The 25,247-nt window shown below is 39.7% G+C and overlaps 1 protein-coding gene across 4 annotated transcripts in view; it reads left to right on the top strand.

The window, feature by feature from the left end:
• The window catches only part of mam (neurogenic protein mastermind), a 522,803-nt gene that overhangs the window by 121,197 nt on the left and 376,359 nt on the right, over positions 1-25,247 (top strand). The window lies entirely within an intron of this gene.

Raw genomic sequence — 25,247 nt, 5'->3', positions numbered from 1 at the left:
TATCCGTGCAAAATTTTGCCGAACAGGATAAAACATTTCGAGAAATCGTGAACGACCTGAACGGGGATGGTCAGCGAACGAATGACGGTTTCGAGTAGACCAGTCGATCAGGCTTCCATGAATTCACCGGCGTCCCGTTAAGCAGGCCGAGACTATGCTATTTTGCGTCCGTAAGGCGATCCGTTCTTTCTTCAACCGCGGAACGAAACGAGATTTTTCAGTATAGTTGCCACGTCGGCTCGCACGTCTCTAATGCACGCATTCCTTTTTGTTTCAGGTAAGTCTGAGCATAACGGTACAGCCATCGTTGCCGCTTATCTCGGTAACCGATTATAGTGAGTATGTACACGTATACAGCATGCATGCACGTATATGTATAGCTCTCGCGCGCCGCGCTTGTTATACAATACGTGTCGGCTGGGACACCGTAGCTTCCTGAACCACGGCGCACCATGGACTCATGTAAATGAACGCGATGATATTTTAAAAGCTCCCCGAGCACATGCGCCGCGCCGTGCCGCGCCGTGCCGCGTCGCGACGCGCAGCGCCGGGGGTAAATGCACCGTCCTCCGTTATCCTCCATTTTATTTGACGCGCGTCGCTGCAGCTTCGACGCGAACAAATCGCTGTTTGCCGAAACCGGATCATCGCACTTTCGATCTTCGCTCGGAACTTCGCTCGGAACTTCGCTGGACACTTCGCTCAAAATACAATTCCGAACGTGGCCGGAATAATCTCGTGCCTCGGCTGCACCGAGTTTCCACGGTTTCGACTATTTTACGCCGATAGTCGAGGGCGTAGCCAGGATTTCGTTTAAACTAGACTTTTAATTTCACGTAAATTGTTTATCTTTTTCTAAAGGCCGTTCATTTTCGAGTGTTGCCTTTCAAGGGTGGGGGCGGGGGGAGGGTGTTCAGGCGGAACTCGATTAACAGTAACTAGAGCCAGATAAAATTTTGAAAGTGTGCATTTCGATTGCATCTTTTTACGCTGATTCGAATTACGTGCAAATTATCTTGTCAACGAATATTTTTGATAACGAGTTTGACAGAATCCTATTCTTTATTCTCTTCTTTCTATTCTATTCTATTCTTTATTCTATTCTTTTTGTTCTATTCTAGTCTTTATTCTATTCTTTATTCTGTTCTTTCTGTTCTATTCTACACTTTATTCTATTCTTTACACTGTTCTTTCTATTCTGTTCTTTATTTTGTTCTTTCTGTTCTATTCTACTCTTTATTGTATTCTTTACTCTATTCTTTCTATTCTATTCTATTCTATTGTATTCTTCTATTCTTTATTCTATTCTTTCTATTCTATTCTATTCTATTCTTTCTATTCTTTCTATTCTATTCTTTCTATTCTATTCTTTCTATTCTTTTTATTCTATTCTTTCTATTCTATTCTATTCTTTCTGTTCTATTCTACTCTTTACTCTATTATTTCTATTCTATTTTTCCTGTTCTATTCTACTCTTTATTCTATTCTTTCTATTCTTTCTATTCTACTCTATCCTATTCTATTCTATTCTATTGTATTCTTCTATTCTTTATTCTATTCTTTCTATTCTATTCTATTCTTTCTATTCTATTCTATTCTATTCTTTCTATTCTATTCTATTCTATTCTTTCTATTCTATTCTTTCTATTCTATTCTATTCTATTCTTTCTATTCTTTCTATTCTATTCTATTCTTTCTATTCTTTCTATTCTATTCTTTCTATTCTATTCTTTCTATTCTATTCTATTCTTTTTCATTTGAATATGTTATTCGAATAAAATCATATTCGGATCAATTGTTGTTTGATAAATTAGAAACATATTTTTTAAACTAGATAAACTTGTATTCAATCGGATATTTATTCGACACTGTCGAATAAGATTGTATTCGCTGTTTTTTTATCTGTTTGACACTAGAATTGCTAGCCAAAATGACTTGTTTCTGATTTCTTTCTTTTACAATCGTTGATACTATAAAAATATTTTTGTTGGAAATTTGTTCACGAAAACTTCATCAATCGAGCACATATTATAACAAAAATCGTAGGAAGTTTAAACAAATCCAATCTTGTCATTACTACAAAACAGGGCGGCCAAAGCGTCGACCGCGTAACTATTAACTATTAACTATGTTTATTTTAAATATAAATTTATTTTTGGCTTTAAATTACTATTTTCCCTGTGATCACTTAATACATTGGCCGATCGCCGGCTATAATAAAAAAAAAAAACAGTAGCTATCCATAGTGATCGAAAGTTTGGCCACCCTTGCTATAAAACACTATACTTCAGCCCCGTTTAGGGCTCGGCGTTGATAATAAAATAATAATTTTCCAGACACAATAAATTGATTTTCGCCCGAATGATCCCCCTTAACGCAGCTTCCCGTTATCCGACGGCCTCCAAATGTCGCACACGTCGTTCCCTCCCCGAGTGCCATAATTTCGGGGGTAGAGCCAGAAAAGATCGAAAGCCGAAGAATAAGGACCACCCTACTAGAAGTCTGAAGTCTTATAGGAAGCGGGAAGGAGCGTGGCCGAGCATCGTCGCTCGAGGATGGCCTGGCAGTAGCCTGGTCTCTGGAGTGTCGGCGCACCCTGCGAAATAGGTTCCCTCCGTCTCGTTCGCTCCTCGTCGCGGCGCCTTGTTTCGTCCTCGTCTCGGCGTCTTCCTTCGAGTCGAGACAACTCGAGATGAGTCGAGACGAGACGAGACGAGACGGGACGAGACGGGACGAGACGAGACGACGAGACGGCCGCGAAGAGGTGAACTAACAGGATCGCAACAAGTGACCGACCGCCTTGCCGCGCCGCGCCGCGCCCTCCTTCTATTATTTCCTGCCCCTCGGCCTCCTCCAAGCCTCCCCCAGGCCTCCTCTATTCCCAATAGTCTCCTCTCCTCGTTGCCCAGCTTCCCCTCTCGAGTTCTCGCCGGCTTCGGACGTGTCTAGCTCCTTCGTTTTACGACACCCCTTCCTCCGACACCGATTTCCTCCGCCTCCTCCTCTTTCTTCCTCTCTCCCTCCCCGCTCTCCCTCCTACCAGCTTACCTGCATGCACGCGTTTCTATCCCCGTTCCCTACGCTTCCATCCGGTGAATGCACTTTACCCGTCTCCCGCATGTCCTCCTTCGTGAACCTGGCCCAGGAACCGTCGATGTTCAAACTTTCGTATTTTGTAGCATTGTTTCTTTTTTCTATTCGGTTTACAACCCCCCAAAGCTTTCAAATCCGCAAAGTTCAAAGTCCGATCGGTTCGATCAAACGGTTTTGTAATAAGTTGACTGCGGATTTTGATGCAAAAGAATGGAAATATAAATAAATATAAACAATAGTAATAAATATGAATAAATATAAATGTAGATGGATACAGTAAATTCTCCCTAATTTTCCTACAGCTTGTAAACAAAAATGGACAATTTGGGAAGAGGAGATACGATTGTTCGAGCTTTTCAGCGTTTTTGTGATTGTTGATAATCGGCAAATATAAAAATGAGCCGCAAATTGTCCATTTTTATTTACAAGTTGAAGGAAAATTAGGGAGAATTTGCTATACTTTCCGTCTGAATGATCAGGATCGGAAATTAAATAAAAATCTGTTTCTCCTTTTTATTAATTTTAATAAATTGCGATGAAGATAACAATGTTCTTAAATTTAGCTAACGTGTTTGCACTTTTGTGTCTCATCTAGTCATTCTGATCGTAAATACATAAAATCCACAGTCTAGTAATAAAACATAACGTTGCGAAGGGCAGGTGATAAAAATTGAAAGGAACCAATTGTTCAATTTAATTATTATGGAGTATCAATATATAAGTTCGTAATACGTTATGACGTTGATAAGTTGGTACATTTTAGTTATTTATGCATCATAGAGTATCAAAGCTTGCAGCAAAAAAAATCTTTTTCCGCTGACCGTGAACAGTAGGAGTCATTGTGTGAAAGTCATTGTGTAGCAGGTCGTTGAATTCGTTTTTTAAGTCAGCTGAGCGCTGTAAAGAAAAAATAAAACAATCGAATAAACAATTCTTCGAAATTTTTATTATTGCTCCTTGTTCTCCTCGAAGTACTTGGTAACTTTTGTTCGAAACATTTTTTTCTCTCAGATAAGTACAAGTGCCGCAAAAATAGGTGTGATCATTAAGATGATAACTCTGTATATAGGATGTCTCAAAAGTCGCTCGCAATCGAGAAATGAGATCATTTGAAGTAACTTTTTCCTTAGCGAAAATGCAATCCGCGGCTTTGTTTACGAGTTATTAACGAAAAACACTGACCAATAGGAAGCGAGCTCGACTGGTAAAAGGCGGTCGAGCCAACCAGCGGCCGAAGTCCAGTTCCGCTCATTGGCTCTGTCGACTCGCGCCAGCTGATCTCGCCTCTCATTGGCCAGTGTTTTTCGCTAATAACTCGTGAACGAAACCTCGGATTGCATTTTCGCTAAGGAAAAAGTTACTCCAAATGACCTCAGGAACACCTCATTTCCCGATTGCTAGTGACTTTTGGGACATCCCGTAGAATGACTCCGTAGAGAGCTATAGCAGAAGTAATAAAACTGGCAGAAGAAGGAATAAAGTTAGCAGAAGAGAATAATTAGCTTCCATCAAAGCCAATCGCTCGCAGAACATTGAGAACAAACGACGAACGGACCCCGAGTCGCGGATCACGATGCAGCTTTTGGATCAGTGATAAACTCAGACTCGAAACGGGAGACCGGCCGATCGAAATCGAACGTTTTCGATCGCCGTTCCAGCCGGCTAGCTTATGTTAGCTCCAGAAACGGCGGTGGCGAGCCGTTGCGTAACGGTGTCACGTAATAACAACGAATCGACCTTCTCCTGCAGCCACCCACCTTCTCTTACCTTCCAGCAGCGTTCTAGAAAGCCGAAGAAACGTTTCTCCACGGTGCAATGCGATTCTCTTGTGCACAGTGTACACACGTAGATCGTCCTCGGAGCGAGACCCTCCGCCGTCGCCGCCGCGTCCTCTGTCCCCCGAGCGAATTATTCGAGTTTTATCGATCAAGGACACCGGCAGCCGTCGCGAGATGATAATCTGCCGGTGACAAATGCGTCTCGGGGACGCGGACGCGTGGCACGTTGCGATTTCTTCGCCAATTGCGCAGGCTGATAACCGAATCCACGGGAACGGTGTTCTCGAAAACTCGCGGTCTGGGTTAGATGGAGAGCCGTCGCGCCGGCAGTTTCAGTTTCGACGTCATTTTTAGCTACGACAGCGTTTTTAGCTTTGACATTATTTTTAGCTTCGACAGCGTTTCTGGCCGCGACAGCGTTTTTAGCTTCGATATCATTTTTTAGCCCCAATATTATTTCTCGCTTCAACATTGTTTTGAATTTTGTGATCGTTTTTAGCTGCAACGTCATCTTTAACTTTCATTCAATTTTTAGATTCAGTATTATTTGTTGCCTCGATATTATTAGTAGCTTCAATATCGTTTTTAATTTCAATATCATCTTTTCTTTTCAGTGGAATTATTAATTTTATTATCATTCTCAGCTTCAATATTATTTTTAACTTCAATATTATTTTCGGGTTCGATATTATTTGTGGCTTCAATATAGTTTTAGCTTCAATATTATTTTTAGCTTGAATATTATTTTTAGCTTCAATATTACTTTTAACTTCAATATTATTTTTAGTTTCAATATTATTTTTAGCTTCAATATTACTTTTAACTTCAATATTATTTTTGGGTTCAATATTACTTTTAACTTCAATATCATTTTTAGCTTCAATATTATTTTGAACTTTAATATCATTTTCAACTTCAATATTATTATCGAATTCAATATTATTTGTAGCTTCAATATCATTTGTAGATTCAATATTATTTTGTACTTTAATATCATTTTTAACTTTAATATTATTTTTAGCCCTAATATTACTTTTAACTTCAATATCATTTTTAGCTTCAATATTATTTTGAACTTTAATATCATTTTCAACTTCAATATTATTATCGGGTTCAATATTATTTGTAGCTTCAATATCATTTGTAGATTCAATAATATTTTGTACTTTAATATCATTTTTAACTTTAATATTATTTTTAGCCCTAATATTACTTTTAACTTCAATATCATTTTTAGCTTCAATATTATTTTTAGCTTCAATATTATTTTGAACTTTAATATCATTTTCAACTTCAATATTATTATCGAATTCAATATTATTTGTAGCTTCAATATCATTTGTAGATTCAATATTATTTTGTACTATAATATCATTTTTAACTTTAATATTATTTTTAGCCCCAATATTACTTTTAACTTCAATATCATTTTTAGCTTCAATATTATTTCTGGGTTCAGTATCAATTTCAGCTTCAATATTACTTTTGAATTTTAATATCATGTTTAGCTTCAATATCATTTTTAGTGTCAGTATTATTTGTAGCATCAATATCATTTTTAGCTTCAATAGTATTTTTAACTTTAACATCATTTTTAGCTTCAATATTATTTTTAATTTCAATATCATTTCTAATTTCAATATATCATCCTTAACTTCAATGTCGCTATTAACTTTAATATCATTTTTAGCTTCAATATTATTCTCAACTTCGATATTATTTTTGGATTCAATATCATTTTTTAACTTCAACATTTTGTTTGGGTTCAATATCATTTTTAACTTTATTATCATTTTTAATTTCAACAACATTTCTAGCTTCGAGTTTCAACATCATTTTTAGCGCTTTCGCAGTTATCTTTCGATCTCGTTTCGACATTCCTAATTTCTGTTCACTTCTTCTCCATCGAAATCTCCATCCTCGATCGAACGAAATTGCGCGAAGATGCACCAGAGATTCGTCCAGTTATCTCTTACCGTTCTACAAGGTTTTTTAAAATCGTAATCAAAATAATTTATCTTCCGTCGCGACTAGTGCACCATTTCGTAATCATAATAATTAATCAGATTACCGATTACATTTTCGCTGATGTCTGTTCGTAAACCGCTCGGAAACGAAGGCATGTATTTGCAAAGAGCGAGCGTTCGCAAGGTGGCGATTTCGAACCGTCCAGAAGACGGCAGAAACAGCGGTATGAAGCAAGTTGCACGATCAAAGTGTACCGTGCAACGATCGTATCGCGTTGCGTGGCTGGCAACATTTGTGTTCGGCGTGTCTCGCGGATACTTTTCTGCTCGGCGCGGCTCGGCCACGGGAAAGGAGAGGCCTCGCGGCGAAACGGCGACGTCGGACACGCGGAATTTTTCGCTGGCCGCAGCACGGGGCCCGCTCCGAGCGGGTTCTCTACTCCGGCATTACGCTATTTACATAAAAGTTCGTGCAATTGTTGGGAGCGGTGATTAGCCGGGATTACAGAAATCAGAAAGGAGCGCGGCGAAAAACTGGGTGATGCCGCGGTAGCTAACCATTAACCGTACCTCCTTTTTTCTTCTCTCTCTCTCTCTCTCTCTCTCTCTCTCTCTTTCACTCTCTCTCTCTCTCTCTCTTTCTCTCTCTCTTTATCTCTCTCTCTCTCTCTCTCTCTCACTCTTTATACTCTCGGGCTTCTCCTTGGGTGCACCAGAAGCACACCGTGGCAGCACGATGTACACAGCGTTGAAACAACCCGCTCCCGGGCGCGCAACTTAGCCTCCGCGTCGATAATCTCTTAATTGGAAAAAAGAGGATCGATCGTGCCGGCGAACGCGTATCGCCGGCAGACTGCCAGCTTTAAAGCAGACTCGAAGAAAAAACGAGAAGCTCGGCGCTCGGGTTCGCGGATTTACCGAGGCTTTAACCGCCGCCGCCGCCGCGAAAGGTGCAGATCATTTGAATTCACCAGGGTGAAAGTTCGCCCCGCTCCGCGCCTTGTTGCGCCCGAAAATACTTGGAGCCTCGTCAATGCTCGCTGATTCCAGCACTACCGTTCGTTTTCACCAAGCTATTTTCGCCGATTTTTCTTGCGGCGCGACTCGCTTCGCGACGCACTTCGTTAAGACAATTACGTGTCGCTGTAAGGAAAAACGGCGCGAGTAACAATTGCAAAGAAATTTCAGTTTGTGCGTTAATACTGGAATCGCAACAGCAGACGAAACGACTGGTTTGACGATTTCATTGTAACGCTAAACCTACCGAGCCGGTCGAAACGACTGCTTTTGCATTTTGTATCTTAACATTGCTGGAATTATAAGGACTCATTTCTTAGAGAATGATTGATTAATTTCGTAATCCAAGTATTCATTGTAATCGAAATTGTGGATAGTTTAAATAAATTCAGTCTCCTTATTCGTGCAAAACATCACGCGTTAGTCACTTTCAATGTTAATTAAGTTTAGCGTTCAACAAAATTATGCAATCTGAAACACTAATAAACGGGTCATTTCTCAGCAAATCGATCATTTCTTCGTCTCGATGTCTCGGATTTTGTTCAAACTGAAATATGGTGTAATTCCTGCGATATCAAGGGGGGGTTTCAGTCATCGCTTTGCCGATCTCGAATTTATTTGCAAAATACAGAGCCCTGAAATTTACAACTGAAATTTACGAAACTGTGTTGTACTCGGGAATTTTTATCTCGGGAACTATTGTTCGTATCCGGATGCACCTTCTTTAGTTTCACTTGCGAAGGATCCACCTTCTCGAATCAATTTTCATCCGATTAAAGAAATCGTTCTTGCAACGTTGGAAATTACAAACAAATTCTTATCTTTTAAATACGGCCTCGAGGTCACGTTTTAATAGAATGTTCGCATTTACACTGAGAAGTGACTGCGATCGAGAAATTTCTAATCATCGTAACTGCAAAGAAAATGGCGCGGCAAGGGGTTAAGGGAAGTCTCCGCTCCTATGCGCTCGCTGCTTCTAGCAGCAACTAACGCAGACAATTTTGATATTGCACGAAGGTCCCCGGCATAATCGAGAGAACCTGCGAACGCAATTGTGCCGGCATTTAGAGGCCGAACTGGAAGTTACGGTTCCCCAGCATCCTCCTTTAACTACCCCGTAAGAATTTCCTGCAGGTTTTTGCGCGAATCGCGACCACCGTGAGTTCCCGACGCTGCGAATTCCCATTGTGAATTCTCCGTGAACAGTCGCGGCGATCGTTGGCAATTATTATAATACGAACCGCGAGTGATCATTGATTTTCATCGCGGGACCACGTGACCGAGCCGTTTTGTCCTCGTCGGTCTTTCTTTTCGGTCGGTTTTCGCAGAGAAAGAGAGCGAAAGAGAGAGAGATGGAGAGAGAAGCGCCGCGCCGGGGCTCGAGTAATTCCGATTGGTCTATGATTAAACGATAATTGGAACACCGGTGGATCGGAGAATTCGATTTTTCCCTCCTTCCCTCCTTTCGTTTTAATTGGACGCGCCCGGCCCCGGCCGGGAGTTTCGTTAGCGCGGAAGATTGTGTCCCGAGGACGAAGGGATAATCCTTTCGCTAGCGTGAAATAGGTCTCCGTTATGCAGATGTTATCGGAGCCTGGAATGCCGGTCACTTTGATTGTGAGATTCCCACGCCGCGGCTATGCCGTTTCTTATATCACATTCTTCCGCCGCGTCGCGGGCAACAACGTCTCGTCGAACGGGCTTGCAATTTTTTCTAAATATTGCGAGACTCGGACGCGTCCGCGACTTTATAGAGACTCGGCGGACCGGTAAATTCGTCTCGAAGGATTTTCCGAAAGGCAGCTAGGACGGTGGAGCTAGTTACCGTGGTGCAGCCAAATTACTGCGCCTTTTGTTTATCTTCAGGCACAACTAGCTTTACATTTATCCTGCAAGCTGTGTCAAAGTTTTTTATTTAATTCCAATTTGTCTCAGTTATTTGTTAAAATTAAATATATAGAAGACGGAAGTTTCTTAAAATACCACGAATATTGTTTGAATTTTTGGATGCTGTACTCGTGAAATTTCCGTAAAAGCTTGTGAAAACGCTTTAGAAAATATTGAACGAGTGAAGATCGATATTCAGTAAAATAAATCGTAAGAATGAATGTGGGAAAGGTATAATAATGTCAATTGTACGGTAGAACTTCGATTATCCGAATTCGAAATTGATCGTTCATTTCTTTTTATTTTAGATAAATTATGAATGCAATGGTATAAAATGATAGATCCTGGTTTAACCCTCTGAGGTCGAATATGTTCGACATAGTGGTGACATCAGGATTATCATATCTTATTCCAGAAGATGTAAACATATAATTTAATTGTGCACGTAACAAAAGATCAGCATATATTGTTCATTTTACATATCATTCTTGAATCGTGGTTTTGCTGTTTTCCCACTCTGACTTCCTAGAACGAGCCACGTAGATTTACGTTTTTGCTTGAATTTTTATTAACACTTCATTAATACTTCATCAATATTTTATCGATACTAGACATATAAATAAATAACTTTGTAAAATTTCACAAAATATAGTGTTGATTTAATGAAACTGCGACGCTTTAAAACCATACATACATGTTTATTTAATTCTCTTAAAGAATGCGTGGAAACCGAGAAAAGCAGAGAAAAAACAACCCGTCTGTTAGGTGTTAAGATTATACGAAAATACAAAGCACAGTGACTCAAGTTCAGTTCTCAAGTTCTTCTCACGATTCTGCAATTTTGTTTCCGAGCTAAATAATCACTGTTGTCAAATTTGCATCGGCTCCGCGGTCCAATGTAGTAAAGTCTCTCCGATTGTCCCTCAACATGTACAGTAATTTCTCCCTAATTCGCGCTCAGATTGCGCACTAAAATGGACAGTTTGGGAAGAGGAGATACGATTATTCGTATATATATACGATTGTTTTTATTATTTATAGTTACCGATTGTCAACAACTATAAATACGAGACGCAAGGCTCGAATAATCGTATCTCTTCCCAAATTGTCCATTTTTGTGCGCAATCTGAGCGCGAATTAGGGAGAAATTACTATAAATAGAAGTGAACAATTTGTGAAGAAAATACATGATTATTTGAGCCTCGCGGCCCGTTTTTATAGTCGCCGATCGTCAACATCTATAAAAACGAGTCGCGAGGTGCGGATAATCGTATCCCGTCTTCGCAAGTTGTCCGTTACTATTACATTTACAAGCTGAGGGACAATCGGAGATAATGCACTGCAATTATTAACCAGTTAGCCGTGGCGCCTCCTTTTCAGAGCGCGCACCTATGTGCGTCGCGTGAATCAAGCATTGACGAGTATGCTCGTCGAACACAGAGTAAGTGTCGCTGTTAAAATATTGGATCAAAAAGACGGTTTTATTTTATAAAATTAACAATTTTATTACTAATATTTACTTATTCACTTAACATTAACGTATACTGCATACGTAATAACCGAAAAACGCAGGAAAAATCAAATACTTGTAAAAGTTAAAACATATACATATACATAATGGCACTTTGCACGTCGAACACTAATATCGTGATCCTTTTCTAATCTTATTCATATTTTTTATTTGTTTGTTTTATTCTGACCTGGCCTCAAAATATTCTAAACATCTTGACATTTGAGAATATGTTTTTGTTTTCACTAAAATTACAATTTAAATAGCCAATGGTCACTGCGTTTTACGCACGACGAGTATACTCGTCCTGACACAAAATACTGCCACTTCTCTATGACGAGTATACTCGTCAAACACAGCTAACTGGTTAAAGGTTCGCCCCTCACTTTCTCCGGTGATTTTTGACATTAGCGTGTCATTTTTTAATTAAAGGTTTGTCCCCCATTGTGTCCTAATGATTCCGAACATCGGTGCGTCATTTTTTACTCAAAGGTTCGTCCCACATTTTTTCCAACGATTTCGAACGACGCTGTAATTTTTCACCCTCGGATTGCGGTTGCGGGGTCCGTTTGACCCAGTGTATTTAAATCGTTCGCTTAATTAATCAACCTTCGGCAGTCGAATTAAATTAGTGAACGTCGCACTAGGAACGATAGAAAGATTAATTAGTCTACACGAGAGGTATCTTCGAAAATATAGTGGCCCGCGAACGTGTTCGTACACCTTTCAAAACGCAGTAATTTTTTTCCATACTACGCTAACTAATTTGAATGTTTTTTGGACGATAGAGCGACTAGTCTACTGGTCTAAAATGCTTTCTTTTTCATTTTTCCGTCGCTTGGAACAACAATGGGAGATCGATGCAAAGAGAATTAGAAGACTGCGGATTTTATGCAGTTAGGGCGATAATTGTTCAATGAAGCATAGAACAGAACGCAATCGTCTCGCAGCTTGAAATAGCTGTTCGAGATTGAAATTAATTGATTTATTTATTCTTCATGACGAGTATACTCGTCAAACAGGGCTAACTGGTTAAACGTTACAGAACAATAAAACGACCAAGCTCTGCTTTCGCAAGCTCCGGACCACCGTGGGCTGGCTTAACATTAGGCCACTAAGTATGAAATGTCCGATTTTGAGACTAAAAGTTATTATATCTCGAGCCTTGCTCTCAGGTCAACCACGTGATTCATTTGGGACATCAAAATCTCCAGATCGGAATTTTTCAAACCATCGACGTACTGTACGTTCATTAGCCACATCCTTTGCCGAACACCTCGTTAATATTTCGATTCGTCCGCGTTGCGTTAGTTCCACGAGAGAACTCATATTCGCGAATTTTTAACTTATCCACGGTTTACAATATTTAACCTTTAAACGGCAATACGATAGACTGTTAAAAAACAAAAGAGTGCGTCTACAAGCCAGATGGCGTATCTCTTCTCACTGCAAAACAAAAAAAAAACAAAGGACGGTCGAAGTGAAATATCGAAAACATCGGATATCAAACTTGATGCTTTAGGTAATCGGACATTTCATATTTAATGACTTAATAAAAAGGGAATCAGAAAGTCGGTCGTAAAGAGCGCGGCGAGATTCGGGTTGGACGAGGATGTACGATTTCTGGTGTGTCGTACAGGAGCATGGAAAGATATGAGCCGTTTATTTTTAATGTGGCATAAGTCACTTTGTTTTTAAGTCGAGATATTTAAGGGTTTGCGTTTTAACACGTTTAACCCTAGAAAGATAACCATATGACAACGTACGTAAAAGATAACCATACGCTTCAGAGGCGCATGCTTTTCTAAGGCGTCAATTTTATACTAACAATGGATATTTATTTAAATTAATCTAGTCATTTTAAAGGTTTGGCATTATTGTAAAAATAAAATGCATTTATATTATATTTTTTTATATTTTAAGTAATTTTAAACTTAAATCACTAGACCTCTATGAAAAATTAACAAAAATCCACAGTCTTCGCAGGCGCCTCTGCGACGTAGGTTATCTTTCTCGGGTTAAAAATATGGATGCTAACTTTCGAGAAGATTTACTTGTATTTGTTATCTCAGGATACTGATATTTTTTTCAGTATAAATAATTTCGTACAAACATTAAAAAATCACCACTTTTCATTACGGTAAAGTGACTTAAGCCACTTTCAAAATAAATAGTTTAGAAAAATGACTGACATATATTCATTTTGTCCGACGTATTTTACCGAAGTGATGTTTTGAAAGGACAATGATTTACTAAAATTGTTGAATAAATTACATATATAATAATAATTTATACCATGAACATATTTAATATAAAGGTTTGATTTAAGTATTTTTTATTTTAATATTCATAAAATACAAAAGTAATTAGTACATTTTGAAACATAAGTATAAGTAATTTATATGAAAATACATCGATTCAATTTCATTTTCGTCATCAATAGGAGTGATTAAGTCCTCGGAAATCGTGTTTTGTTTCAAATTTTTTAAATAACTGTGGTATATTGAGGGTATATAATTAAGCAAGTCCAACATGTCTTTGTATTTTGCTGAAGAAACAGGACGAGATCCAGCGTATAACATAATATAATATATAATATATATATTATATAATATAATTTACAAAACTGCACTATTCTTTCGCACTTATAAAAATAAGTCCAGTGATCACAACTTTTTTAGAAATACTGAAAATAATTCAAAACAATACTTCACACACACTTATCACACGTTTCTATTTCTTTTACACTAAGCCCCGCAATTAATTTCCCGAGTACAGCGACTTACGCCACTTTCAAAATAAACATGTTTGTTATACCGTTAATTAGCAAAACTTCTCTCGAACAAATCTCAATAGTTCTCAACTTATTGATTGCAAATTTTAAAAAAATGAAAAGATACCGTTCAATTGTAATTAGTGTTACCATCAACTCGATCTTTTTGAAAAAGTGACTTATGCCACTTTCAAAATAAACGGCTCATATATCCTCCCCGGTAAATCAGCGCGGACTGTACGCGGAGAAAGGATACGCGGAAAGGTAGCGGTTAGGTTCTCCGGCGCTGCATGCTCTCTCTCTCATATTCTCCCATTCTCTCGTTCTCTCGCCGCTTCACCCCTCGTCCTTCGTCCGCCCTCCTCGTTCCGCCGGTCCTGTCGACGAACTCGCGAGTTCATAGACAAGGACTCCGTGTTGTTCACCGCAGGTGGGACAGCCGGAAGGGGGAGCGTGGATCCCCGTGGTGGGGAGCGAAGAGGGGAACGGTCGCGAGAGGGGTGGAAAGGTCGGGAGTGGAGATGGCCGCGTGGTTAGAGGGGGTTGACGCCGGTGGTGGGGTCGCCGAAGGGGTTGCAGGGGAATCGGCCGAGTTTGAACCGCGAGGGGAACCCGTGGACGTGTAAATGCTTGTGCAATACCGACGATGGTGTGCCGTAGTTGCCTGTACACCATGGGATCCCGCGTGGTGTGAGTCAGCTTCCTGTATCACCGGCCGACTCGTTCCGTTCCGTACCGTTCCGTTCCGTGCATATTGATATTTTCGGGATCAGCCTCTGCGAAATTTTCCTCGTCGCTCGGTCCCAGAGTTCCGTCGACTATCTGCGATCGTTTCGCTGCCGATCGACGATCGTGGCTCGAAATGCGATCGGGGTCTTCGATCTTTCCAGCGCAACGATCTACTTGAGACCGAGGGGCGGTCATAACGAGAGCTTAATCTTAGCTCTTAATCTTAACTGCGATTAAATTTTATTATTTTGATATTCCTTTTTCGTCTTCCCCGTTCTGTGTTTCGTTTATCCATCTTCTTTTCCTCATAAACGCGTCAAATCCGCAGTCTAATTGTTACATATGAATTATTGCAATTATAATTTTGTTTTGATTGTCGATTTTGTGTTTTTTTTCGTTTCGTAACGAAGAGCTGCGGAATAGTTTTTAACGTAGGACAGGTTTTTAGAGCGAGGACGTTAAGCAATTCAGAAATCAAACAGGGGTGTCATAATTCGGTTTCGAGGGTTGTAATCGTCCCTTGGAAATAGTTGGGATTTTTTTGTATTTCGCAACACGTTTCGAAAGAAGGATGAAGCAAGAAGGGTGCAGAATGGGTGAATATTTCTCAAGGGGTGGGTGATTTTTTGAGGTCAATGTTATATTTAATAATGACGTAACAACTTTTGAATTTGCGTTTGAATGACAGCGTTTGAATTTGTCAATTTATATTCATTTAAGGGATGACGATACATTCAATACTGACATAAACGACTGTAAACTGAAGGATGCGTGCGAATTGGTTGATTAAAAATTTCTTAAATGTCGGAAGCGCGCTTAAAATTTACGTGACGACTTTAAAATTGAAGAAAGCTCTGAAATTTGTCAATTTAAATATTTTTAGGGGAGACGATACCGCAGAAGTTGAAAGAAAATTTCGTACAGAATATGGACGAGAAAGCTGTCCATCACACAAATATGCAATCTCGTGTGGATACGATGATGTTTGCTAACTTTATCTGCAAGCGAACTGCTTTCTCCAAATTCGTTAATTATACTTTCGATTTGCATGTTCGATGGACATACAAATCGTTCCATATTTTGTACGAAATTTTCTTCGAACGTCTGCAGAACTTTTGCCAAATTTATAACAATTTTGAATAATAAACAGGCGTCGTTGAATCGAATATCCGTCCATTTCAGTTCACCGCGATGTTTCCACTTATCAAATAACATACGACTATCTAGAACGAAAAAACGTAAACGGCGCGAAATTTAAAAGTAACCCTAATAAATGGACACCCTGTAGATCTCACGTTTAATATTCGATCGTGCGGTCGTAAGACGCGCGAAGAACTTCCGAAGCACTTGGCGCATGTGCAGCGAAGGATCGAACGTAACTTTGTTTCTGGTAGTAGCAGGAGATCATTCGGTTTGCAGAAAGTGAAAGGAGAAACGTTTCGACGATTGTTGAACTCTCCGGGCGTCCCCGGTAATTTTCTGGATTTTACCGTTCGCTTTACGACGATACATATTAACCCTTTGCACACCGCTGTCCCCTCTCGTGGGACATCGTAATTCTAGCATATCACTCGGATGTCCCCTCTCGTGGGACATTAAAATTGATTAGTGATTACGGGAAATTGAGTTATTTCAGCGCAACTTTTTGAGACTTGCATGTTTCCCTGAAGTTTTCTCTTGAAGTGGCACAAGAAATCAAATCAAAATATGGTAAAATTACTAAGATATATACAAGACATGTCAGCGGGTTTTGACGAGAACGTGAGAGGCGTGCTCACGACGGTCCGAGCACTTCAAAGGCGCCACTTGAAAAGAGCGATAATGCAAGTTTGTAGAAGAGATATCGGTATGCGAACATAGCACGCACTGTATAGTGAGATTTATAATCATAAAATCTGGAGGAAAAGATTTTCAAAGCTGAACTCAGTCTGGTTTGAAGCGTCGAGCGGTATAGATAGATCTAACGAGTGAGAAAATCGGAAAAGTGATTCTTCTCTTGGTAAATAAATTGTTTGGTAAAAGTTTTTTTGCTAAATATCATCTTGTGAGTTGGTAATAACAACTAGAAATTTTCAACCTATGTATTTATTCATATTTTTTATTAGAACAATGGCAAAACGTTCGAACACGAACGAGTCTCATGACACAAGTAGTAGCGAAGATGAGCTTCAGATAGACGTTTATACAGATAGACGTTTATACAGATATGTTAGAAAGACTAACTGTAGAAGGTTTTCTTCTACAGTTAGTCTATCGTTTTGATAGCAGTGATAGCGATATCGTCCAAGCAACAAGGCGACGAGAGAAAGAGTTCGCACAGATAGCGATTACAACAACAAAACAAAATTATAAAACAAACAATAACAAAATTATAAAAAATGAAATATTGATTTTTTTGCAAATTTCTCGATTTCAGCCAATTCATAAAAGTCCAATATCATTATGATATGTTATTTAGTTCCAAAACCATACTAAATAATACGAGGGTCTGCAAATGCCCGTTTCTGCCGAAAAGTGGCACTGAGTAGCTGGTAGCCAACATCCAGAATGGTTCGGAGTGCTAAGGGTTAAATTGGACGTACCGTTGTTCGAATTCAGTACTGAGACATCTCATTGGCCATTATCTTCGAATAGCAAATTGTTATTGGAGAAATAAAACTTTAAATGCTTTTTTTTAGGCTTCATTATTCGGACATGTCTCAGCGTTGAATTATAGCAACGATATATTGAACAAATACGCGACATATAATTAATGTTTTAGTTCGTTTTCTTGAAAAATACAGAGAACGAAGAAAATAACGCCGGGGAAAAAAGTATTTGGCCACTCGATTTTGCACGGAGGCGAGCAATAATTCGCATTTCATCCTTGATTTGCTTTTCTTTCAATATTATAATATGTTAGTTAGTTCCAAAAGCATACTAAATAATACGAGGGTCTGTAAATGCCCGTTTCTGCCGAAAAGTGGCGCTGAGTAGCTGGTAGCCAACGTCCAGAATGGTTCGGAGTGCTAAGGGTTAATCGAAGATAATTGCAACAGCGATCGTAGAGTATCGCGTGGCCGGGGAAAAGGTTAGAAACGCTCGCGTGTACGCGCGTTGCCGTAATAATCGGCGAGATTGAAAATATAATTTACTGGATTATTTATTTAACGCGCTTAATTATCGGAAATCGGTAATCCAGCGGAACGTCTATCCGAATTTCGAACGGTCGTGCGTCCTGTGTCGTTGCAGGAGTTAATTCACGGAAAGAATAGAGCTTAATTATAGCCCGATATTCGGCTATTGGGAGCCTGCCCAATAACGTTGTTTCACCCCTCGGACTACGAGGGCCGAACCGGTGAATATTTATGCCGCACCTATTTTACAAACTGCCATTTTCATGCTGCGCGCCTAATAGCGTATGCGCCATTCGCCAATTGGCCGCTCGTATTTAAGGATCGATCATTTCGGCGTAATTAACCGGATAGGGATGAACGGGCCCCGCGCGGTATATATTCGCCTGATTTTCACGCGCGACGTACCCACCGCCGTCTCTAATGAATTCCTCGCTAATTTATCCACCAGCCGCGGAAAAACTCGTTACGTATCACGTTTCTTCGAACAATGTGCGCGCGTACCCCGGAATTCGTTATTATTTTCAATCCGACAATCAACTGGACAATCGCGTACACGTACATACAGATTTTATTGTTGCAAAACTGTGCCGATATTATGTAACTTATATTTATTTTCGCGTCGTATCAATTGTTAGTAGATTGCGGATTTTTATGCGAAATAAAAATCGTCGTCATTTCTCGTATTTCGAACGGAAATGAGATCAAAATGTATTTATTCTTTTAAATGATGTTGGTAGAGTGAAAGTAATGTCGCGGTATTTTTAAATTCTTTTCTTGTCTTTGTTGTTTAATCGATGACGACGCACCCGACACTGATTTGACAACTCTAATATTAAAAGTTATGTACGAATTTGTCAGTTATATATTTTTAAGGGATGACATCGCATCCAATACAAAAACTTAACGATTTTTAAATTAAAAGAAGCTCGTAAATCCATCAAATCGAAATTTCTCCGATGGATGTTAACGAACCGGATACTAATTTAAACTTGCAAGATGTACAAGAATTTTTCAATTAAATATTTTTAAGGGTTGATATCGCACCTGATACGAACTTAACGATTCTAAAATTGAAAGAAGCCCATAAATTCACGGAATGAAATTTTTCTAACGAATGTCAGCGCACCTAATACTAATTTAAACGTTCTAAAATTTTTAAATGCATACGAATTTGTCAATTAAATATTTTTAAGGGATTGCGTCTTACCAAATAAATTTAACGACTCCAAAATTGAAAAAAGCTCGCAAATTCATCAAATAAAGTTTTTTAATCAATGTCGACGCAACTAATACTAACTTGATTATACCAAAATTGTAAGATACGTGCGAATTTTGAATTAAATATTTTTAAGGATTGACAACGTATCACTTATAAACTTAATCACTCCAAAATTGAAAAAACCTAGTAAATTCATCGAATAAAATTGTTTCATCAATGTCGACGCACTTAATACTAATTTAACCATACTAAAATTGTAAGACGCCTACGAATATTCCAATTAAATATTCTTAAGGGATGATATCATATCTAATTCAAACTTAACTACTCTAAAATTGAAAGAAGCTCGTAAATTCATCAAATACAATTTTTTGAATCAATGTCCACGCACCTGGTACCAATTTAACCATTCTAAAATTGTAAGATGCATGCGAATTTGTCAATTTAAATATTCTTAAAGGACGACGTCGCACCTAGTGCAAACCAAAAAAGAAACCATAAAATTGAAAGAAGCTCCCGAGCTGATGAATTTGAATATTCCCGAAGGCATGGCAACGCCTAATACCAAACGTTTCGCATCATCGCGCGATCCAGGTCCCCAATTACAGGTTCCTTGGGCCGCCTGGCATCCGGGATCCAAGTATTACGCGCCTAATCCTCTTCTCGTTAGTCGCGGAGCGAGAGGCAAGCCGGCTAACGTCGGGAACACCCTGCGCGAACTTTCATCCGATGGTCTCCCATGGATCCGCGCGCGACTCCGCCGTCGTCGCGGGTATTTGTTGTGCTTCTCCCTTCTCTTTGACGAGCGCGGAACGAGACGGAGAATTGCCTGGGACCAGCTTCGTTCCAGAGAGGCAGCTGGAAACCGGCCGTTTTCGCCTGCAATGATTTTTATTTTGCTCGCGAGTCGCCGTCGCCGCGCGGATTCGAAGGCCTGTCGGGACGTGAACGAGCCGAATGGGGACGATGGATCGAGCACGGGGATCCATCGCAGATTTGTTGCGATCCCGATGCTCGCGCGTTGTCGCCGGGCTGCACATTCGTCGAGCTTTTCTACTTGACGCGGAAGATAACCCGGATTCCGTTTCGGCGAGGTCACGCTCGATTCCGATCGGTTCTCCCGATGCGATGGACGACCGTGATCGACCGATTGTTACTGGGCAATTTGATTTTTCTTCATGGCTAAATACAGAATGATTTTTATTGATTTATTTGCTTGTTCGCGCGGGTATACACCTATTCTTACAATAACGAAAGCACGGCTTACGATTAGATTGCGGATCTCTGTGCAAAATAAAAATTGTCTTTGATCAAAATATTGTCGATGAAACATCTTTAAATATGTTTTTTGCACCCTTTGTAAAAATAGTGCCAAACAATACTTTTGAGCGTTGAATTGAACTTTTAAAAAGCGTATTTCGTCTCCTTCGGTAAAAATAGTGTTAATTAAAATGTTTAAAAGCGGTCTTTCAACCCCTTTGGCTGAAACAACTTTGATCAAAAACTTTTAAATATGTTTCCCGCCCTTTTCGCATCGATGTTGCCAAATTCAAGCTTTGAAAGCTGTCTTTTGCCGTCTTTGGTAGAAATAGTGTCCAGTTAAACTTTTAAAAGCTGTTCCTTTGTACCCTTTGTACCCTTTGGCAAAAATAGTGTGGAATTAAACTTTTAAAAGGTGTGTCTCGCTACCTCTCGTAAAAGTAGCGTTAATCAAATATTTTTAAATGTGTTTCTCGTCCGTTTTGTGAAAATAGTGACAAACTAAAATTTCAAAAGCTCTCCGTTTGCCCCCTTTGATGAAAATAGTGCCGAACGAAAATTTGAAAAGGGGTCTTTCAACCCCTTCGGTCAAAATAGCTTTGATCTACAATTTTTAAATGCGTCTCTTGCCCTTTTTGTAAAAACATTGCTGTTAAACGGTGTCTGTTACGTTCTACTCCACCACTTTAATTCTAATTAGATTTCTTCTTCTTCTTCTTCTTCTTATTATTATTATTTTTGTTATTATTATTACTATTATTGTTGTTACGCCATTTATTATTGTTAATGTCATTCCGCGATCGTCACTTATCATTGTAGACGAACGTCATTCCATTATCTTCTTATCGAACATCCCGAAATCTTCTGCAAACCATGATTTCACCCTTGACTCATCCTCAAACTCTGCCTCATCCTCGACCTCTGTTCTTGCCGCATCATACCTGAACCTTTGTCTCTCCACGTCATCTTCAAAACACTGACTTCGCCATGCTAACCCTTATGATTTCCTAAACCGCCATCACTCAAGTTAGGACCTATACACATCTATACGTCATTTTTCCTCGAAGATGATGATCGAACATTACTCGCTAAAGCGACAAGCAATCTCTATTAGAGACACGAAAATAAATAGCGGTCGATGCGACGGATTCTTAAAAAAAAGTCCGTCGAAATTGAAGAGTGCTAATTACGAATTTTTTATTCGTATTCGAATCATTAGAAAAATTAGGAATAAATCGTAATGAACATTAAATGTTTAGAGAAATGATTGGATCGTTGATTAGAATTTTTATTGGACCTCCGCTATGCTGCATTAAAAAAATTAGGAATAAACTACAGCGAACATTGAATATTTGAAGACGTCGAAAAATGATTGAATCGTGGATCAGAATTTTTATTGCACTTCCACTAAGCTGCATTGGAAAAATACGAAATAAGATTCTTCTCAGATTTCTTCCGAAAGTGCGTCTAACAAGATTCCTACCGAGCAACACATATCTATTCATATTATTCACACTCGCAAAATTCATTTACAAAAAACACAAGAAATTTAAATAGAACGAGTCTTGTTAAATTCTCCGATCCGCGGACAAGAACTCTCACATTTTTGGAAAAGTCTCCCGCTGCATTGCGGCAGCATAACACGGTAAATGTCATCTTTGAAAGACATTCGTTTGAATCACCGATCATAGATCACCGTTGTCAATGGGAGCAATTTATCTCGATTGCTCATAACTAGACTGCAGATTTTGTATTATTTTCATTTCAGCATTATCAATTGCAGAACATAAGCCCGGAGCCCTTCAAAACCTGCACTTGCGCAGTTTCCTTCAAAACGAGCGTCTAACGAGATACCGATCTTGAGATCTATTCGCATCTGATTGACACGCTCAGAAATAATTGCTAAAATAAAGGAAATTTAACCCAGATCGAGTCTTAGTAAATTCTCCGATCACAGCAAGCACACTCGCATTTCTTGGGAAACTCTCCCATTGTGTCGTGGCGACATAACGAGTGTCTTTTACCCCTTTTGGTAGTAATAGCGATAACAGAAGCTTGGTTGCAAGAAAGTTTATGCACATGTATTTTAATGTATACAGGGTGTCCCAAAAATGTCTCGCAATCCGAAAGTAGGGGATTCCTGAGGTCATTTGAAGCAACTTTTTCCTTAGCGAAAATGCAATCCGCGGCTTCGTTTAGGAGTTATTAACGAAAAACAGTGACCAATCAGAGGTGAGATCATTTGGCGCGAGGCGGCCGAGCCAATGAGCAGAACTGGGCTCCGTGCACTCGTTGGCTGGGCCGCCGCGCGCCAGCCGAGCTCGCCTCTTATTGGTCAGCGTTCTTCGTTAATAACTCGTAAACCAAGCCACGGAGAGAATTTTCGCAAAGGAAAAAGTTGCTTCAAATGACCTCAGGAACCTCCAATTTCCGGATTGCGAGACATTTTCGGGACATCTTGTATATGGTTTAACCCCTTTCCGTGCCATTTTCTTCGTAACTGCAATGATTAGAAGTTTTCCGATTGTAATAACTTTTAAGGAGAAAAAAGACAATTTATATTTATCGTATGCCTGCCTTTAGTTGAATGCTTAAACAGCTGTTTTATGTTAGTTTATAAAAGTAACAATAAGACATTTATTCCGATTTTTAACAAGTGTTATTGTAACATTTGCCGTAAGTAACGTATAAGTGAAATAAACAACTCAGAAATGTATCTTTACGATATGAATAATCGCAAGTTAAAAAATTAGTGACCCGTCATCTTGACGGGTTCCGTGAATCTAGTGTTAAATATGGATGGCAAGAGAACAGAATTTTATTTCGACTTAAAAGAACCGAATAATATTCGTACTTACCGGGTTCTTCCTAGAAATCTCCATTACGTGTCAGACTCGTCAAAGGTTATGTCAAGGGGTTTGTTGGGATTATGGAATGAAAATGAATATGATTCTAATTCTTTGCTTAAAAGGACTTTATTTTATTCCTTTATTGAGAGAAGGTATATGGGCGAAAACGATCGAGCGACCAAACTCTACTGAGAGTCCGGTAAGAAAAAACGCTTCTTTTATACCCTTCTTGGGTTCGTCTTATCCACCAATCAGAGACGTTTTATTTGTCGCGTTTCACATTGTATACGTGACGCTGGGACCCCCAAACAGTCAGGGTACGATGTATATCTAATGGTACCGGTGATAATGTATCGCGGTATCTACTATATACAGTTTACATCACCGTCGTTGCCCGCTGACGGAACCGGCGAAAATGTAAACCGATATCTTAGTATCTTAGTACTATAAGTAAACTATAGATTAATTTTTGTTCGAGGCTAAAATTTCAACAGGGTTAATAGGCAATACAACTTTATTATAAACACGAACATGATGTGCCTTGTGTACAAGCCGGAAGCGAAGATTCTATTAGAAAACAAAGGATGGTAAGCTGTGATTCGCCCGCATTGGAAAATAATCGAGTCAATCAAAGCGCGCATCGTCTGCCGGTAACAAATGATGTTCAATTTAAATTTCAAAAGCTGTTCTCCCGCCTCCTTTGGTAGAAATAGCGTTAAATTGAACTTCTAGAATCTGTTCTGTCGCCTCCTTTGCTAAAAATAACATTAAATGTTCAAGGGGATCCTTCAACCCCTTCGATGAAAACAGCGTTAAACGTAAGCGCGAAGCAAGTGGACGATCGAAGTGTGCGAAATTCTCCGTGTAAAATCGAAATCGCGCACACCCGAACAGTTTTCTCTCGTTCCGTAGGAAGGGTGACATCGCCGACATATCTCGGCTCATCGCGATTCCATTCTCGGTGGCGTATTTCTCGCGCGGACAGCGCCGGTGCAACGTTGCGGCCGCGCCTCGGCGGGCTTCGTCGTAAACATTGACCCCGTTTGCAGTTGACGACACGGTGGAACGGCTCTTGAGAAAGAAACCTCGGGCCCCGGCGATTTTGTCGCAACGTCCTGGCCGCTGCGGAGCAACGCGATTCGCGAAAAAAAAAAATGAAAAGGAAAAGAATGGGAGAGAGCGAAAGAAGGAGAAGGGACGATTGTGTTCGAGTGGAATCGCGAAATTGCTCGCGAAGCACTTCGCGCGCCGCCGCTCCTTTGGCGGCCGGTGATTTAACGGGCCACACCGGCCAGGATTACGCGAAATTTTCGGCGATATTATGCATTACGGTTTTAACGATTCCCCCGAGCCGCCGTGGCCGTGTTTTACTGCGCCGTAACGTCGTGTTAAACGCAAATTAATTTACGGACCCGTCCGAGCCGCGTATATTTTCATAATTTCGGATCGATCCTTCCCGCGTGCTCGTTCACGCCGGAAAAACCGATGAAGCGAATGTCCCGTTTACGAGCAGCGCCAGTTTTTCCGCGAAATTCAGCGCGAACGGGCCGCGCGCTTCGAATGTTCCCCGGTTTTGTTGATTTTTCTGCGCGGCGCCTTGCGTAATTATTCAAAAGACGTCGGCTCCCGGTTTAAAGTAGAACTGAAATTTCTCGTGCCACGGAATGCTCGGGCCGCGAATTAACTGCGGCACAAGCAACTTTATTAAGGCTGCTTTAGCTTAAACGTAAATTTTACCGGCGATTTTCTACGAAAGTTCGCTTTGTAATCACGTTCTCGTCTCCATTTTCTATTCGAAGATTCGGCCGATTACTTTCGTTTAGTTCTGATTGTGTTGACATACGCATTTCTCTGAAATTCAGTAACGTACATATAAAAGTATATATAAGTACATGTAAATGTATAAAAGGTACATATAAGTAAAGTACAACACGAAAATCAGTGACAGAACAATTGTCGATCTTTTGACACATTGTAATTCCATTAAAAGCTGTCATAAAATTATCACTCTTTTTCTAAATTAAAGCTTGAAATCTCTACTTTACGGTA

The sequence above is a fragment of the Megalopta genalis genome, chromosome 9 (genome assembly GCF_051020955.1).
Source record: "Megalopta genalis isolate 19385.01 chromosome 9, iyMegGena1_principal, whole genome shotgun sequence".
Lineage (NCBI taxonomy): Eukaryota > Metazoa > Arthropoda > Insecta > Hymenoptera > Halictidae > Megalopta > Megalopta genalis.
Note: the sequence above shows the minus strand (reverse complement) of the source record. Positions and strands in the feature narration are given on the sequence as shown.